The sequence below is a fragment of the Hyperolius riggenbachi genome, chromosome 6 (assembly GCF_040937935.1).
Source record: "Hyperolius riggenbachi isolate aHypRig1 chromosome 6, aHypRig1.pri, whole genome shotgun sequence".
Taxonomy (NCBI): domain Eukaryota; kingdom Metazoa; phylum Chordata; class Amphibia; order Anura; family Hyperoliidae; genus Hyperolius; species Hyperolius riggenbachi.
Window position 1 is genome coordinate 90,879,554 of NC_090651.1, and position 17,920 is coordinate 90,897,473.

Sequence of the window (17,920 nt, forward strand, 5' to 3'; positions counted from 1 at the left end):
TTATTTGGAAATAAAGGTGCATTTTTTTAGTTTTGTGTCTATCACTATTTACAAGCCCATAGTTTAAAAATTAACAGTAATGAAATATTCTGACATGTATTAAAAGAGTTCAGTCCCTAAGGTAACTATTTATGTATTTTTTTTAATTGTATTTTTTTTTAAAGCAAAAAAAAAATTGAGTAAATATGGGAGGGGGGAGGTAAAGTGTTAATTTTAAATGTATTTGTGGGTCTTTTTTTGAAAAAAATAATTATGTGTAGGTGTAATGTTACTATTTGGCTACAAGATGCCCTTGTGCATTATTTCCTATTGCATACCTATAGTACGCTAAATAGGAAGTCATGCTTGGATTTGTTCCATCGGAAGTAAACAAATGATTGTGGCATCTCATTGATGCCTGCGATCATTCACACGAGGACAGAGATTAATGAATGGGAACCGTCTAACGATCAGCGGCGATAACAAGAGCGGGAGCATGCGGTGGCAAGGGACGTAGTAGCTACATCCCTGCGAGGTGAAGAAGGAATTTACAGGGACCTAATTATGTAGTTACTTGTCCCGGGGGAGGGGCAGTGGTTAACTGTACACAGTCCCACCTACATAAACGAAATACTCACTCCAGAATGAAATTGTTTCATAAAAATTAACCACTTAAGTACCAGCCCTTTTAAGGACCAGAGAGCGCTAGTACAAGAAACGGCGGAACACCGATGAATCACCGCACATGCCCACTGCAACTGCCATCCACACCGCACCCCGGGAACCTCAGGCTACCCAATATGCTGTCTCTATGATGGCAGAGTTCCTGTGAGCTGGTTAGGAGCCGCTTTCATTGGTTCCTGACCGTGTCTATCAATGTAAGCCAATGGGAGTTGCTTGCGGCTCCTGACCAGCTCACAAAGACGACAGAGCGAGTGAGGCCCCGTTCACATCACAAACGCGGATGGCCATGTGTGCGGAACGCAACGCATGCGAACGCACGCCATCCGCGTTTGTGTGTGTTGCGTGGCTGATCCCATCACTGAAAAGTGAATGGGACAGCCACGCATTTTTTCAAAAAATGCGTGCAGCATGCGTTCCCGGACCGCACAGGTCCGGAACGCATGCAGTGTGAACATCAGACAGTGCACTCTATGCGCTGTCTGATGTCGTGCGTGTCGGCCTCCCGAACGCATTTCTGGAAATGCGTGCAGTGTGAACGGGGCCTGAGCTGCGGTGGGAAGTCAGTGGCGGGAGCGATGAGAACATGCGGCAGTGAGCTGAAAACTACGCCCTGGCAGCCACATCAACATCAAAACAGGGCGTAGATTTCAACTAGTGTCATCCTTAACCAGTTAACCTGTTCTGTCCACGAAACTGTACAATATAGTCAAGGCTGCAAGCTAGCACAACAGGCAAAAATAGTTCATTCAACTATAAACAGAGGGGGCATTTATCACCCCCTGTGAGTTTTGTAGTCACACTGGTTTCCTCACCGCTACTGCCCCCACAGTGGTCTCTCTGAGGGGTCATTTTGTATATCACAGCAGAATGCACACTCCTGAGCGTATTCCAGCACACCTATACATAAAATGCTGAAGTGGCCGTTTCCTCTCACTTCACGTCTGCTTTAAAAGATAGAGCAATCATCTGTTCCAGGAGGATAAAACTTCACTGTAAAGCCGCATCTACACACGTAGATGCGGCCGCGATGCTCCTTATCAATCGAGCCGCTGATGCGGCTCGATTGATAAGATCCAACAGGACGGATCTTGCTTCCGCCGATTCCCTGCTCGCTCCCCGCGATGGGACAATGGCAGAGAATCGAGCGGAAGATAAGCAGCACCGGCGGGGACGAGCAGGGAATCGAATGCGCGGCGAGCGGGGACGCGGCGGGCACGCGCGGGTATGCGGAAGAGGCGATCTGGCGGCTAATCGAGCCGCCGGATCGCAGCCTCATCTACACGTGTAGATGATTATGTCACAAAAGTGACATGCAGCAGAGATATGTAGCAGCTACAGATCTCTTACTAGCAATTTATAGCCAGCTACAGAGCTGCTGCTCTAACTAGCTGCAATACATATCTGTGGTGCTAAGAATCACTGAAAGCTGCAACTTATAGCTATTAATATAAACTAATCAGCAGCATCTATTGCCAGTGATTGTAATGCTGACATAAAATGCTGATACATTTCATTGCTAGAAATGATTCAGAGAGTTTCTGCAATTAAATCAGCTAGGAGGTTGTGCTAAAGAACACCTGTCTCAACTCTGCCCAGTCAAAACTGTGTATGATTAAAACCTGGTACGCGCATTCAATTTTATTGGCGAATCACTGGCCAATTTTACACCCTCTATGTAGTAAGTTCTTGGCCAATCAAAATTGCATGTGTGTATTCACCCTAAAGCCTGGTACACACTTTGTTATGACTGGCCAATCACTGACCAAATGTTACCAACTTCATGTAGTACAAGGGTCAATAGTTACTGAATGCTATGAGCAGATTATGTTGGTAAACCCTCAGGCTAGGTTCACAGTGGTCAGTTGCATAACACACACAGTGGCATCAAATCACCAAAGCAGTGTTAGGAAGTGATAAAAGGTTGGTATTTTACCGAATGTGGTATTTTAAAAAAATGTTTGCAATTCACCGTTGTGCGAGGATAGTTAGAGGAGTGTTGGGTAGCAGGTGGAAATGGAAAGATATGGATGCGGAAACAGAGCAGAAAAAGGTTGGTAGTTATGCAGTGTTAATGATTTGTATGCGATACTTTGCCGCTCTGGAAGCAGGAAGTAAAGGATTGTGGGTAGGAGGAGAAGATTATTACCAGCACGTGACCACAGAGGGTTTCCCTCCCTCTATTTTGACCCCCTCCTTCCTGTGATGATTTGCTCAGCTGGCTGTGCAGGCAGGCAGCCTTTTGACCATTGTGTAGGTTTGCATGCTGCAGGACTCTGGAAAGAAGAGCTTCTGTCAGTTTTTCAGCTTGTGCTTGCAGAGGAATTTGCATACGTTGTCATGCAAATTGCCTGGCCACATTCATTGGAGGCGTGTACTATAAGTACTATGTCTTTCCCACAATGCTTGGCTGGTCATAAGGAGTCTTCCTGTGAAACACTCTGGAGAGTGTCAGCCATGCACTTTGTTTGAAGATCAGCTTAGAGTAATTCCTGGAAACTGTGCTAGGCAGATTCCCTAATGCAGTTAGGATTGTTTATCTGTTTGTTTGTTCTGTTGCTGTTGTCCTGTCCCAGCGGTGGTCGACAGGAAATGGTTCTGATCTCTGTTCTTGGAGTATAGCTGGTGCAGCGGTTGCTACCAGCTATCTCTTCTGTTCTGTCTCCTGGGATCGCGCTAGCCACTTTTCGCTAGCGCTGTGGATCCTTCTGTTCTGTCTCCTGGGATCGCGCTAGCCACTTTTCGCTAGCGCTGTGGATCCTTCTGTTCTGTCTCCTGGGATCGCGCTAGCCACTTTTCGCTAGCGCTGTGGATCCTTCTGTTCTGTCTCCTGGGATCGCGCTAGCCACTTTTCGCTAGCGCTGTGGATCCTTCTGTTCTGTCTCCTGGGATCGCGCTAGCCACTTTTCGCTAGCGCTGTGGATCCTTCTGTTCTGTCTCCTGGGATTGCGCTAGCCACTTTTCGCTAGCGCTGTGGATCCTATCTCTCGCTTGTCCCTGTTTTCGTGTGTCTTGTCTGCTACGACCGCTTGCTGAAGGCTCGGTGAGGTAACCGTTAAGCAAGCGCTCGCGTCGGTTGTTACATGTTTGTCTGTCGATGGTTAGTTAGGCGTGCTTGTCTCTATTGTGCTTATCACATGGAGACCGCGCATAACCGCGTGCACTGTTGCAAATGAGTGCGGTGTTCGCGGTTAGCTAGCGTTTGTTATTTTCTGCACCTCCTCATTGTATGATTTGCTGTGCCTTTGCTAACCTCGTATTCTGTTCTGATCTGCCTTGTGTCACGTCTGGCGATCGCACCTCTCGCGATCGCGTTCCTGTTTCATATCTGCTGTTGTGTGTGCACTGTCGCGGGGTGGCAACTAGGTTAGCGCACACACATACAACCTGTCCCTTTGCTCGTCTCATTCGCAATCGCCTCTCTTGCGATTGCGTTCTGCGCTTCGTACAATTCCTGTCTGGCATTTGTGGAGGTGCAGAGGATTGGTTCCTCTGCACTCCCCAGCGCCATCTGCCGACAGGAATTTTCCCTCTACGGGTGCGTAGCACCTTTTGCTGGGTGCCTGCAAATATACGCTTGTGGAGGATTTCCGCCGTGTCAGCGCACGCTTTGTGCGCTGATCACGGAGAAAGTTCCACAATCGTTACACTTCCATTACAAATCCCTTCCTCCGTTCTGATCCTTTCTGCGCTCCCTCCCAATGACAAATTTATCCAAATACCTCCTCCGTTTCACCCATCCACTTAATATTGTAAATGCTTAAAGAGACTCTGTAACAAAATTTTGAGCCTTATTTCTTCTATCCTATATGTTCCTATTGCTGTTCTATGTGCTCTGCCTTTCCTATTTGCACAGTGGCTGTATTATCTCTGTTATATGATCTAATCTTCTCTCCTCTGTCGGCTCTGTCAAGCTGAGGCAGTCAGGCTGGAATGTGCTGTGCTGCTTGTGATTGGATATAAGCTATACACACCCTCTCCAGGCCCCTTGCACACTCTGTATGACTCACACACTGAGCTACTCTCAGTGTATCACTTGCTATATCTTTTGTTTGTAAACACTGCATAAAAATGGCAATTACAAGCCAGGCTTGCAGCAGGGAGTGGCAGAAACAGCACAGAGGGGCCCACGAGAACATAATGAATAGAATTGTATGCTTTTTATTGTAAGAATTTTACAGTACAGATTCTCTTTAATATTGCTTAATACGCTTAATATTGTAAATGTGCTGATCTCTGCTGCCTGAAATATGTACAGTATAAGCTGTTACTGTGTGCTGCTAGTAAACTAGCTGCAGAGTGAGCTGCAGCAGCTGTGTGAAAAACCACGTAACGCCACGTACATTTAGGCGATAAATAGATCTAAAATAACGAATGGCCACACACCCTTTTTTCCCTGGTGAATTGTGATTTTGAGAAAAAATAACGGATAACTACCGCCTATTTATCGCACAGTTATCGCACGAACTTCGCACAAATTTTTACCTGTCGGTATTTCAGCCTATATTTCTGAAGAATTGCTATTTTGAGTTATCACATGAGGTAAATTACCGAACATGTGATAAATAGTGCGGTAACCTCTGGTGAATTGACGCCATTATAATGAATGTGAACTGCAAGGCCATAGACTTTAATACAAAGCCTGCATGCAGCGAGTCAAGGCTCATACACACATCAGACCATAGTCTTTGGAAAATGAAAGATCACAGACCAATATTACCACCCTTCATGTAGTACGAGAGCCATACCTACACAGTCTATTCTATGGAGCTGTACTCCCCGTCAGATAGAAATCTTTGCAAGATTCTGCACACAAAGATGCTGTACAGACACAAAAGATCAGTATCTGCAAAAGATCTGTTTCTGCGAAAGATCCGTTCCTGCAAAATGCATTCATAGTCTATGAGATCTGCAGATCATCATACACACCTTATTTAACAGACATTCCTCTGCAGATCAGATCCACCAGGATGGATTTTCAGATCTGCAGAGGATTGTCTGATCTGCAGATGAATGTCAGTTAACCACTTGAGGACCCACCCTTTACCCCCCCTTAAGGACCAGCGCTGTTTTAGCTGATCTGTGCTGGGTGGGCTGTGCAGCCCCCAGCACAGATCAGGGTGCAGGCAGAGCGACCAGATCGCCCCCCTTTTTTCCCCACTAGGGGGATGATGTGCTGAGGGGGTCTGATCGCTCCTGCCTGATAGGTGTTGCGGGGGGGCACCTCAAAGCCCCCCTCCGCGGCGAGATCCCCCCCCCCTCCCTCTCCTCCCTGTCCCCCCTGGTGATCTGGGCTGCACAGGACGCTATCCGTCCTGTGCAGCCAGCGACATGCTGTCTGCTGTCACATGGCGGCGATCCCCGGCCGCTGATTGGCCGGGGATCGCCGATCTGCCTTAGCAGATTGTAGCAGCGCCGTACAATGTAAACAAAGCGGATTATTTCCGCTTGTGTTTACATTTAGCCTGCGAGCCGCGATCGGCGGCCCGCAGGCTATTCACAAAGCCCCCCGCCGTGAATTGACAGGAAGCAGCCGCTCGCGCGAGTGGCTGCTTCCTGATTAATTAACCTGCACCCGGCGACGCAGAACTGCGTCGCTGGTCCTGCAGCTGCCACTTTGCCGACGCGCGGTATGAGTGCGCGGTCGGCAAGTGGTTAAACAAGGTGTGTATGATGATCTGCAGATCTCATAGACTATGAATGCAATTTGCAGGAACGGATCTTTGGCAGGAACAGATCTTTTGCAGATACTGATCTTTTGTGTCTGTACAGCATCTGTGTGTGCAGCATCTTGCAAAGATTTCTGTCTGATGGGGAGTTCAGCTCCATAGACTAGACTGTGTAGGTATGGCTCTCATACTACATGGAAGGGGGTAAAATTGGTCTGTGATCTTTCATTTTTAAAAGACTATGGTCTGATGTGTGTATCAGCCTTGAGGCCTGGAACCCACTGAAAACAGCAAACGCGAAATGCTACCGCTAGAGTTTTGTCTGAGCGGTTTGCAAGCGGATTCATGCGCGTTTGCGGTCGCGTTTTGCAACATTGTATTTTTTTGCTCAGCGGTTGCGTAGCGTTTTGCGTTTTTATCCTGATTGGTCCTGTGAATAATTTTTCATTTTGTTACAGTGTGCTGAACCGCAAAACGCTAGCAAGTTTCCTTCAAGAGAACCCACCTCGAGTTCTCTTGAAGGAAACTGGAACAAAAGTAGGGCAGTTGTTCAAACCAACCAAAAAGAATTCCTCTGCTTTATTTTTACACAAGTCTTGAAACTACCTCCCCCCAACTGTGTGTTATGCCTAGAAACAAACTTGAATCCCAAATTCTGCTAATTGTTTGCTCTACATGCGCCAGAATTACCATGGGCTGAACCAGATCTTTGCACAAATGGAGTCAAATTTGAAACTAATGATTAATTACCTGACAGCTGATTAACCTTCCTGGCGGTTTATTTTTTCTGCAAAAATTGCAGAAATCCAAATTTTTTTTTTTTTTATGTTTCATGTAAAGCTACCAGAGTGGTAGCTACATGAAACTCCACTAGAGGGCGCATGTGTCCCTCTAGTTCAATCGTCGCCGGCATCAATAGCAAACAGGGGAACGCGTATATAACGCGCTCCCCTGTTTGGCTTTTCCTGTCGCCATGGCGACGATCGGAATGACGACATGGACGTCAGCGGACGTCCTGTCGTCAGACGCCTCCGATCCAGCCCATAGCGCTATATCAAGAGGGCCAGGGGAAGGGGAGGGGGACAGACGTTCAATTAGATTCCCAATTTCACTTGGTAATTCCACCCAACTGCCACAATTGTACATCAATAAGTGAGTCGTGACCTAGTTGCCGTGAAAAAGGTAATCATTTATTGGTTATGTGACTCATCAAAGCATAAAACAGTGTGCAAGACACAATTTAAAACCAACAGCGCTGTTGTCCACATATACGTCGGGGCGCCCGCCAAACTCACCACATATTGTGCCGACACACACACACAGGCCAACCTGAGAGCATAAAGGAGGGTTAACATAGACTTCATAGACACCCAGGTAGGATCACATTGGGCTCAAAAACATTGGAGGCTGAATGTCAGTACCTTGCATTGTGCTAGTCCTGAGCCATGCAATAAAGCTTATGGGTTAGTGAAGCATAGATGTACGCAGGCACATGCAAAGCAGTTCTATCTCCCAAGCTGCAATTTATCAGGGCATATGCATACTCACGACTCCACAGTCTTAGACCAATTCCAGGTGATAAAGAAGTCCCATCCTTTTAGATGCATCTATCAGGGGCCCCTGTGTAGTCCGCACGTTTAGTCACCTCTCTTCAGGCAGCACTCACAGCAAATTAGGAATACATTGGTCCGGGCAGTGCAGGGCACTGGCGGGGGCCCTCTTCCGCCGCTGCGTGCGGGCGATCGCCGCAGAGCGGCGGCGATCAAGCTGTACGCGCGGCTAGCAAAGTGCTAGCTGCGCGTACAGCACTTTAAATGGTGCAAATCGCCCCACCAGGGGCTGAGATCTCCTCCTGCGCGGCATAGCCCGAGCTCAGCTCGGGCTTACCGCCAGGAGGGTTAATTAATCAAGCTGTCAGGTAGTCAATGATTAAACTTCCGAATATGATTAATCTTGTGAAAATTTCCTGTTCCAATTCTGCTTGTTTTATACTGAAAAAAAAATAATAAACATGGCTTGTTGGAATTCCCATCATGCATCTAGTTATGATATATTACTTTCATCCAGAAGGAAGAAGAAATAAAAACGTTCTCACTCCAGAATCTCCCTCATACAAGCTTATTAAAACAAATGGTACTTATCCCCCCTTGCCCTCTTTCGTATAGAGCCCTGGGGAGGGGACTCGTGTCCCCCCAGAGTTGTTCGTCGCAATAAAACAAGCAAGATTCCCGGCCGCGACGAACGACTCTGGGGGGACACGCATGTCCGCCCCCCCCCCCCCCCCAGGGCTCTATACGAGAGAGGGCAAGGGGGGAGGAGAGCGAGACACGAAGCAAGCCGGCGGCTTGATCTGTCACATTGCCGCCGGCTTATTTGTCATTTAATTAACTCTCTTCTTTAATATACATTTTGTTACCACCTACGGCGTTTACATTCAGTTAGCCGGGCGCATTACATACAGTTTAGCCGGGCGCATCCAGCGTTTACATTCACAGTTTTGTGATTGAAATTAGCAACAACAGTGCCACCTGCCGGATGCTTCCGGCTAACGGATAAGTACCAAACAAATCTGTGGGCTGGTGCACACCGAGCGGGTTCTTTGGCGTTTTTGCAGCCGCTTGCGGCTGCAGATATGCTTGGTCAATGTATTTCAATGGGGTGGTTCACACCAGAGCGGGAGGTTTTTTGCTGAAACGCATACTCCCGGGCTGAGGCATTTTTTGGATTGCGGAGGCGTTTCTGCCTCCAATGTAAAGTATAGGAAAAACGCAAGCCGCTCTGAAAAACGGCAGTTCAGAGCGGTTTTCCAGGCGTTTTTGTTACAGAAGCTGTTCAGTAACAGCTTTACTGTAACAATATATGAAATCTACTACACCAAAAACGCCTCACAAAACCGCAAAACGCTAGCTGAAACGCTACAGAAAAAGAAGAAAAAGCGTTTCAAAATCTGCTAGCATTTTGCGGATCTGCTAGCGGGTTTTGGTGTGCACTAGGCCTTTGAGCTTGGAGGAGGAAAAACACCGTACCTCAGGAGGGGGAAGCCCTTCCCCTGTCTTCCTCCCCCTAGCCATTCGTGGCTGCACGTTGGCACAGACGCGCGTTGGCGGAAAAAGCTGAGCCCAATCGGGTCCGTGCTACTGTTCAATGGCAGCTGGCTCGCCCATGCACAGTAGCATGGACCTGATCAGGCTCAGCTTTTTCCGCCAAAGCCCATGTGGGCCCGTGCCACTGCACATGCGCAAGTCATAAATAAGGGCTCTTTCACACTTGGACGTTGCGTTAGATGCAACGTTAAGGTCGCATAACGTGCCCCCTAACGCAACGCATGTTAGCTTTGAAGTTGGACGTTATATAGAGCCGCGTTATGCGTCTCTTCATGTGTCCGTGATGCGTACTTTTTGACGCATACTATCAAACGAAAACAGCACATGCGGCAAATTAAAAAAAAAAAAACAGTACTGAGCATGTGCAAACATCCGAACACACTTTCATTTACCGTGCTGCGTTATACTCCAACGCAACGTGGGTACTGTGAACAACCCATTGATTTTTCAGCGCTGTGAGTTGGGCTGCGTTACAGGCTGCTCTAACGTGCGCCTGTAACGTCCCACTGTGAAAGCAGCCTAAGGGTCGACAAGTGGACTTTCGGAGGGGACAGTGGTGGAATGGCAAGAAGGAGCAGGATGGGGGAAACCTGGGATCATCCAGAGACATCAGCGCTAGTCTAGTTTAGGGGAACCAGCAGGTAATCTCATAGGGAAATTCAGCTAACATGATTGGGTGGATAGCACCCTCTCAAACTTCTAGGTTTCAAAAAGGTTGTAGTAAACGATGGACACACTATTTGGCCAATCACAACACTTCTTACTGTATAGGGTGCTGTTATTAGTGAACTGTTCCCTATGAGGATTCCTGCTGGGTCCCCTAAACTAGACTAGTGCTCAGACTTCTCTCTATTAAGGTAAGTACCCAAATTGGGCACTTTTTTTCCCCTACAGGTTCCATCAAGTAACGTTACACTACTATAATAATCAACAATTCTTCAGCAGTTCCTAAAACTAAGTTTTTGATGTTGCTGTCCTGTGTGAACAATGTCTTTATATATCGATAACTGATTCACTTTTACTTTTCACTACTTCGTGTCTCTAAGCTCAGCTCCTCCTTAACCCCATAGGACATACAAAAAATTAAGCTATGAGAAAACCGTCACCTATACAGTACTAAAATCACGGCAGGGCTCACCTGGGTCCGTCAAGGCAGAGGAGGCCAGAATCTGCTTGCAAGATGTGCTAAAGTCCATCTGCCACAGGAGCCAAAGATACACGCATGGGCCGCAGGACTCTCTGTACACAAAACAGATAACAAAGGGTCAAGGTACACCCTCACACTGACAACCTCAGCCGGCCTATGGGAAACTAAAAATAAAACAAGAAAGACTGGATTGACACAGTTCTCATCCACAGAATACTATTTAATGACGAGTTTACCAACCCTTCACAGCCAGTGGCGAGGTAGCTTTATCTGCTGCACAGCAGACGTGAAGCATACAAGTGAAATTAGGATTGGTTGTTCAAATATTGGCCCAACATTTTTTAAAGGTTTGAGGTTGTGTTGTTTTACGTAAAAGGCAGACAGACTGCTTCAGGGTTCATTCCCGCTATACGTGTTGTACGGCATGTTCACACCACTGCGTCATAACAGGCTGCATTATCCAAATATTACTTCCTTCAGGGCTCGTTCACATTGCATTCCGCTTGCGTTACGGTTCTTTTGTAGCGATTTTTTTTTTTATTCCCGTCGATTGGGTGGACGTTCCGGTTTTGTGAAAAGCGCTTTTCTGAGCGTTTTTACAGAGCATTTTTTTAATTCACTCCCTGACGCAAGTCAGGAAGTGAACTCTTTGACCCGCTAAAGAATAAATATAATGTACTGTATATACTCGCAAATACAGTAAGCCTAATTTTTCAGCATATAAAATGTGCTGAAAAGTTACCCCCTCGGCTTACATGCGAGTCGGTGGGGCAAAATAGATGGTGGAGCAGGTTTTGTTAATTGCAGAGGAGCGTAAGGATTGTGCACTAGTGATCCTGCTCTTGCCAGCTGGCTCCCTGCTGTGTCCGTGCCCCTCATCGCCTGCAACATTGTGTGCAGAGTGTGCTGCTCAAGATTACTTGTGTCCCCTGGCTTGTGAAGCGCAGCGTGCAAGTAATGTGTCAGCGGTGCAATGATAGGGATTCTTCCTGTGTGGCAATCGCTGTGTCTCATATCTATGATGCCATCTAGTGGCTTCTTGAGACACAGCTGTATCATCCTTGGGTACATCTGGCTATGGGGAGGGGGTCTGACTTGTACTGAGGGAACATCTGGCTACTGTGGAGGGGGCTATATTGGGGGGGTGGAGGCTTTTACGTGAGTCAATCACTTTTTCCTAGTTTCTGAGGGAAAAGTGGGTATCTCGGCTTATTTGCGAGTATATACGGTATTTATTCTTCACAACACAAATGCAATCGCCCCACAAAGAGGTTTTGTGAGCGTTTAGCGCTCTTCCTATATCTTCCATTATAGCAAAATCACCCCAAAAATGGACTAGGCACCACTTTGCTGAACATATAGCGCATGAACCGCGCTGGTATGAGCCTTCTCATAGAGATTCATTGCACAAGCGTTTTGGGGCAAATTCAAAAATCACTGCGCTTGAAAAAAGGCCGAAAACGTGTGTTTCTGGATAATGTATGCGATATTAAGCACTTTACTATAGAAATTGTTCATGTTATGCACTAGGATTGTATAGCAGGTTTTCTGTGTTTTATAATAGTATTTATCAAATGTGTCACACTGAATGCAGGCCTCTTGCACACTGCAAGCAATTCAGATTCAGATTCCGCTTTTTAATCTGTTTTTACTTCAGATTCAGATTCAGATTTGCAGTTTGCTCCTTGCACACTGCAAATCTGAATCTGAATCAGAGGTAAAAACTGATTAAAAAACGGAATCTGAATCGGAATCGCTTGCAGTGTGCAAGAAGAAACTGTATCGCAAGACAGATTTACTGTACAGATTAATTTCATAATGGAATGGATGCAGTGTGGTATCGCATAAAGCGCACGCTAACGTTTGCAGTGAAGCATACTTTATACGCACTGTATGCTTCACTGTATGTGTCGCACCACGTGCATAACAGCACTTTTTTTAAATTGCAAGATTCATAAAAGAGGACATTGATGTTCTAATGGCAGATTAGTGACAAGCACCATATGTAGAAAGTGACAAACACCACATTTATAAAGTGCCACTTTATATATCGACAAATGGGGTTTGTCAACATAGACAATGGAGATCAGTGGGGTTGTTTCAAATATTATATTTGTGAGTTTGTTAGAGGCTGCTGTAAAAAGTAGCAACCATTTGGCCGCTCTTCCATGGGAGGCTGAACTGCTCCTTTGTCCAGTAGTTCCAGCTGCTGACCACAAGCGCCACTTGGCTGTAACTACATGGCAGCATTTGGTAACACTCTGTGTGTGTCCTGCAGCAACATTACCTGTCCTGCCTGAGCATAGTAACCGACATGCTCAGATGCAACTCCATAGGGAGGGGGCTGCACTTGTCCACCACCCAGAGCCGGGACAAGGTCCTCCAGCACCCAAGGCTGAGACACCAAAGTCCGCCCCTCCATCCTTCCCAACCCCAGCCGTCAAACACTGATTGCTATTAGACTAAGGGGTGCCCCAGGGCCCCAACCCCGAAACACCTTAATCTCTAGTTATCTGAAATACAGGCACTGCTGTGTATCCCCTTTTCTTATTCCTCTCTGCTTCAAACACAATAGGGGAATGATAGCTGATTGAATTGTGCGCCCCTCCTGCACAGCGCCCTGAGGCTGGAGCCTCTCTTGCCTCTGCCTCAGCACGGCCCTGCACCACCTGCTTGGCCAGTGGATGGGAGCAACTGACAGGTGGTGAATTCACTGCCTTCAGCAACCCAAAGAAAACAGGCCAGCTTGCAGTTCAAAGTATGTGGATTGCACAACAGCCTTACTACAATGTGGGCACAACACAGCGCAGGTTTGCCATATTATAATGTGCACATCATTTTTCATAGCATGATGTATTGTTATTGTCCAGAAACATATTGCAGTAAGGGAGGGAACACACTTGCAGGGCCGGTTTCTACTGAGATTCCAGTTCTCCGTCGGCATTTGCCATCACGTTTTCCAACGTTTTGCTGTAATCGTTGTGAGATTTTTACATTTGTAGCGGCATATACTGTCATTGCAAACGTGTGTGTCGCGTGGGAAAAAGCGGAAAGCTGTGTGGTTTAAAAATGCGCAGAAAATTGCAAACATAAAAAGCGAACAGTCACGACAAGCGTTTCCGGAGCGAAGCAATTGACTTCAGTAGCCTGTGGAATTTTTTGTGTGTTTTGCCGTCCACAACAAAACGCACACAATCGCATTAAGAATGTACAATGCAGAAGTGGAAACATGCATAGTAATTTTCTGGGCAGTGAATTCACATGTACCAATTCTAAAAACAGAAATGCTCATAGTGTGAATGTGTCCTAATGGTCTGTACACACACTAGACTAAACTCGGGCAACGCAGCCGCTAAAAACCACCTCTCCTAAGAATCTAGTGGGTATCTAGTGTGTATACACATCTGTGAGAGATCTGACATGCTGGATCATCTCATGTGAACGTTACACGAATGCATGGTTTTCTCCCCCACTTTGCCCCCTCCGTCATGCGCCACACATCAGCCAGCTCACTATACTAAAATAATCCATCGCTAGCCTTCAGGATAGCAACATGTCTGTACAGCCTCACTCTCAAAATGTCGCCTGAAAGATCATGCCCCAATCCCTGCCGGGCAAGATTAGTCTGAAGTGTGTACGAATGCTTAAATCCTAGTACACATGATACAATTTTGCATCAGATGGACGGATAATCTGATAAGAAGTTGCATCGTGTGTAGACGTCCAAACTGCTCCCGATCGATAATGTGACAGATTTTGTATTGATAACTACCCAAAATCGATCACGTTATCGATCGGGATCTAATCGGAAACAGTTGGAAATTTTCAGATCGTTCTGTCGATCTGATGGAAAATTGTATAGTGTCTACTAGGCTTTACAGTCAAGGCTGGGAGTCTGTTATTCAAATCAAGTTAATGGAGCTGCAGATCGACACTTTTGAGAAAAGATGGTGAGACAATCAAATCTCTGATCACCAGAACACAAATTCTGATTGCCCTTTTATAAACTTAGTGGTATAAAATTAAAGTATCAAAAGTAAAGAATAAAAAAAGTTGTGATCTGTTTTCTGTCAGAAATACACACACGGCCCCTACTGAGACAGATTTGGGTGCAGCCGTAGCGAGAAAGCCGTTGTATATGTAAGAGTGAACAGAGGCGCCAGCAGGATAAAAGGTTCTAAAATGCTTAAACTCCCTCAGGAGGTGGTGGTGGTGGTGGACTCGCCTCCCAGAAGCAGACAAGGTACCTTCAGTTTTATGACAACAGGTTTATTAATATACTCCAAAAAAACCAGTGCAATGCGTTTCACGGGTATGTTCCCGCTTCCTCAGGCAATAAACAGATAGGAGTACACAGTATAGGAGTACACAGTATAGTCTCAAGGTCACGAATAGCGCCTCTGAGGCGCTATTCGTGACCTTGAGACTATAATGTGTACTCCTATTAATAAACCTGTTGTCATAAAACTGACGGTATCTTGTCTGCTTCGGGGAGGCGAGTCCACCGCCATCTCCTGAGAGATTTTAAGCCTTTTAGAACCTTTTATCCTGCTGGCGCCTCTGTTCACTCTTACATTATCAATATCCACCCCTGGTGAGGGATTGATCCACATTTTTCCTTATCTACAGAGAGCGACTTTTAATCCTGACTGAGGACAGGTCTAATCTCCTCACCTGCCTATACAGTGGTTGCCTAGGTGGTAATCCACGTTTGTGAGTATATATACATTATATACTTTTCATTTCCATCCCTTTGTTTTGCATACTAAACTATATTGGGCTCTCGGTATTTCTTTTGTCTTTAAAGCCGTTGTATAGTTCCTAGCAGAGCTGTGGAGCCGGAGTAATTTTGGCTACCTGGAGTCAGAGTCGGTGGTTTCATAAACTGAGGCGTCGGATGATTTTTATACCGACTCCACAGCCCTGGTTACTACTAGTTCATCAAACTGCATATTATTTGTTTGAAAATGTATTTTCGGTTAAAGACTCTGACTTATGCACTCAGTAAGCTGAGCAAAGCCTGATAATTGTAAGCAAAAATATCCACTGAGCTTATGCTGCAGACTGCTCTTCCAAGAAAGCAACATTCTTCTCTACCCTCTCCCAGAGGCCTCTCTTCCATGAGCAGCTGAAGGCAGTAAATTCACCGCCTTCAGCCGCTCCAGTTCGCTGCCGATTGCTAACGCTCGGCAAAGCCGGTGGACAGGCACCGTACTCGTATGCGACATGAGATGGTTTTTGGCTGCGGCATTACCAATTGGCTGCATGTAACTGCAGCTGAATGTCGTTTGTGGCCAGCAGCCTGAACTGCCCGACAAGCACGCAGTTCAGCCTCCCGTGGAGAAGAGGCCAGACAGCTATCAAAGGAACACCTGTTCCTAGGGTAGATTTTGGTTGAAAATTAGGTTGAAATTCATCCTGCTGCCATCTAAGCATAACATTGGAAGTGACCTCATAACCAGGACTGTTGGGTCGGAGTTGGAGCAAATTTGGGTACCTGGAGTCGGAATCGGTGGTTTCATAAGCTAAGGAGTCTACCCTTAGATTGTAAGCCTTTGAAGGATCTTCCCTTCCCTAGTGTATTCTACATGGTCATGTGCTCCTTTCCTATGACTGCCTCATACTTGTATTACTGGGCCTACCTAACCAGCCCAACATTGCAGGATCATGTATTTTGTAATCAATTAGATTTGTATAACTTTGTCCTATGTTGTATAACCTTGTTATGTCTGTCATCCTTTGTATCATTGCATGTGTTTATCGTCCAGCGCTGCATAATAAGCTGGTGCTTTATAATAAATAAACTACCAGCTCCACAGCCCTGCACATCACAGTAGGTTGTCATGCAAACAGGTTTTACAATAGAATGTTTACTGTACAAGAGCACCAGCAGCTCTCCCAGGTGGCAAGTCAAGTTGAGCTTTCGATCCTACAGGACATTCTCTTCACGGAGCAATTGACCCGACCTGTGAGCAGCTTGCCCTACAGAACAGTTAGAGCATCTTTTCATCATTGTTCAGTTTATGTATATTGTATATTTTTTTTCTCCCCTTGAAAACTCCACTTGTACAGCTGAGAAACAACTGAACCATCTGGTTGTAAACAAAAGGACCACTTAGCTTTCAATGTCAGGGACTCTCATACTTCTCATGAGTACATCTGGTATTTTTTTTTCTTAGGATTCCTAGGCATAAGGGTACGCTCTATTTTTTTGATATTAGGAGAAGTCAGTTAAAATTAACAGGTTGATTAAAGGGAGCAGTGTCCTAACTTTAGGGCTTCCTCCAGCCCCCAACACATGGCACTTCTGTTCTGATGAGATTTTCGGCAAAGCTATTTAAATCACAATGAATGGAAACCCCAATGCGTCTGAGTATTTTTGTCAGCAAACAAAAGTAAATTGCAACGCATGGATGGGGACATCAGACAGTGCAGTTTATGCATTTCTGGTGTCCCTGCGGATTGTACCACATCGGAAATAGAGTTATGTGGATAAGGTGTCCTAGGCTTTCACCCAATGCACACTGCACAGAGCCGAAGTCACATCACACATTAGGCCTCGTTCACATCATTTAGCGTAGATGGTTGTGCGATCGGAACGCAATGCATAAGATCGCACGCCATCTGCGCTACTATACGATGCAGATCCCATTCGCTACAGTGATTGGATCTGCGCTGCGATTCCTGAAAAATGCAAGCAGCAGTGCGATAGCGCATCGCACTGCTGCACAGCGCATATGATGGGAACGGCAAACGGGCTGTCTATGCCCTTCTACCGTTCATGCGTGTCACACACTATGTGCGCTGTAGAGCGTATAGTCTGAACGAGTCCTAAAATGGTGTGAGGCATACAGTACAATGAGAGTATGCCTCACTGCCACTGGAAACATGTGGTGCATTATCCCTACAGATCGATGATTTTCTCCATTGCAACACAACTGACATTAAGCCTAATACAGGAAGGAAAGTGTGGTAACATTGCCGTGCAGACATCGCATGGCAATATTATCTTTACTACCAGCGGTATGTGCCGCAAGTTACACTATTAACATGGCCCACGGTACTCGACTAATGTGACCATTGCTAAGATAACACACTGCTTACCATTACCATAGCAACAGTCATGCTAGTTGAGTACCGCTAACAGTGTAACTCACAATACACACCACACTTTCCTGCATCAGGCCTGTAGTGTGAAAGGTGCCTAAAACTTTTGCACAGTGCTCAATCTGTCTCTACAATGATAAAACAAATTCCATGTTATGATAGAAAAAAACATTTCTGTGGTGCCATTACATTTCTATTAGCATTGCTTTTACAAATAGATTCTTATTTTGAAT

At 46.0% G+C, this 17,920-nt stretch overlaps 1 protein-coding gene across 5 annotated transcripts in view; it reads right to left on the reverse strand.

Annotated features, from left to right (window-relative positions):
• Positions 1 to 17,920, reverse strand: part of SEC16B (SEC16 homolog B, endoplasmic reticulum export factor) — a 391,505-nt gene that overhangs the window by 345,877 nt on the left and 27,708 nt on the right. For all 5 annotated transcript variants that reach the window (XM_068239647.1, XM_068239646.1, XM_068239648.1 and 2 more), the window contains exon 2: positions 10,572 to 10,672. The gene's annotated coding sequence lies outside the window, so the exon portion shown is untranslated. The remainder of the gene's footprint in view (positions 1 to 10,571; positions 10,673 to 17,920) is intronic.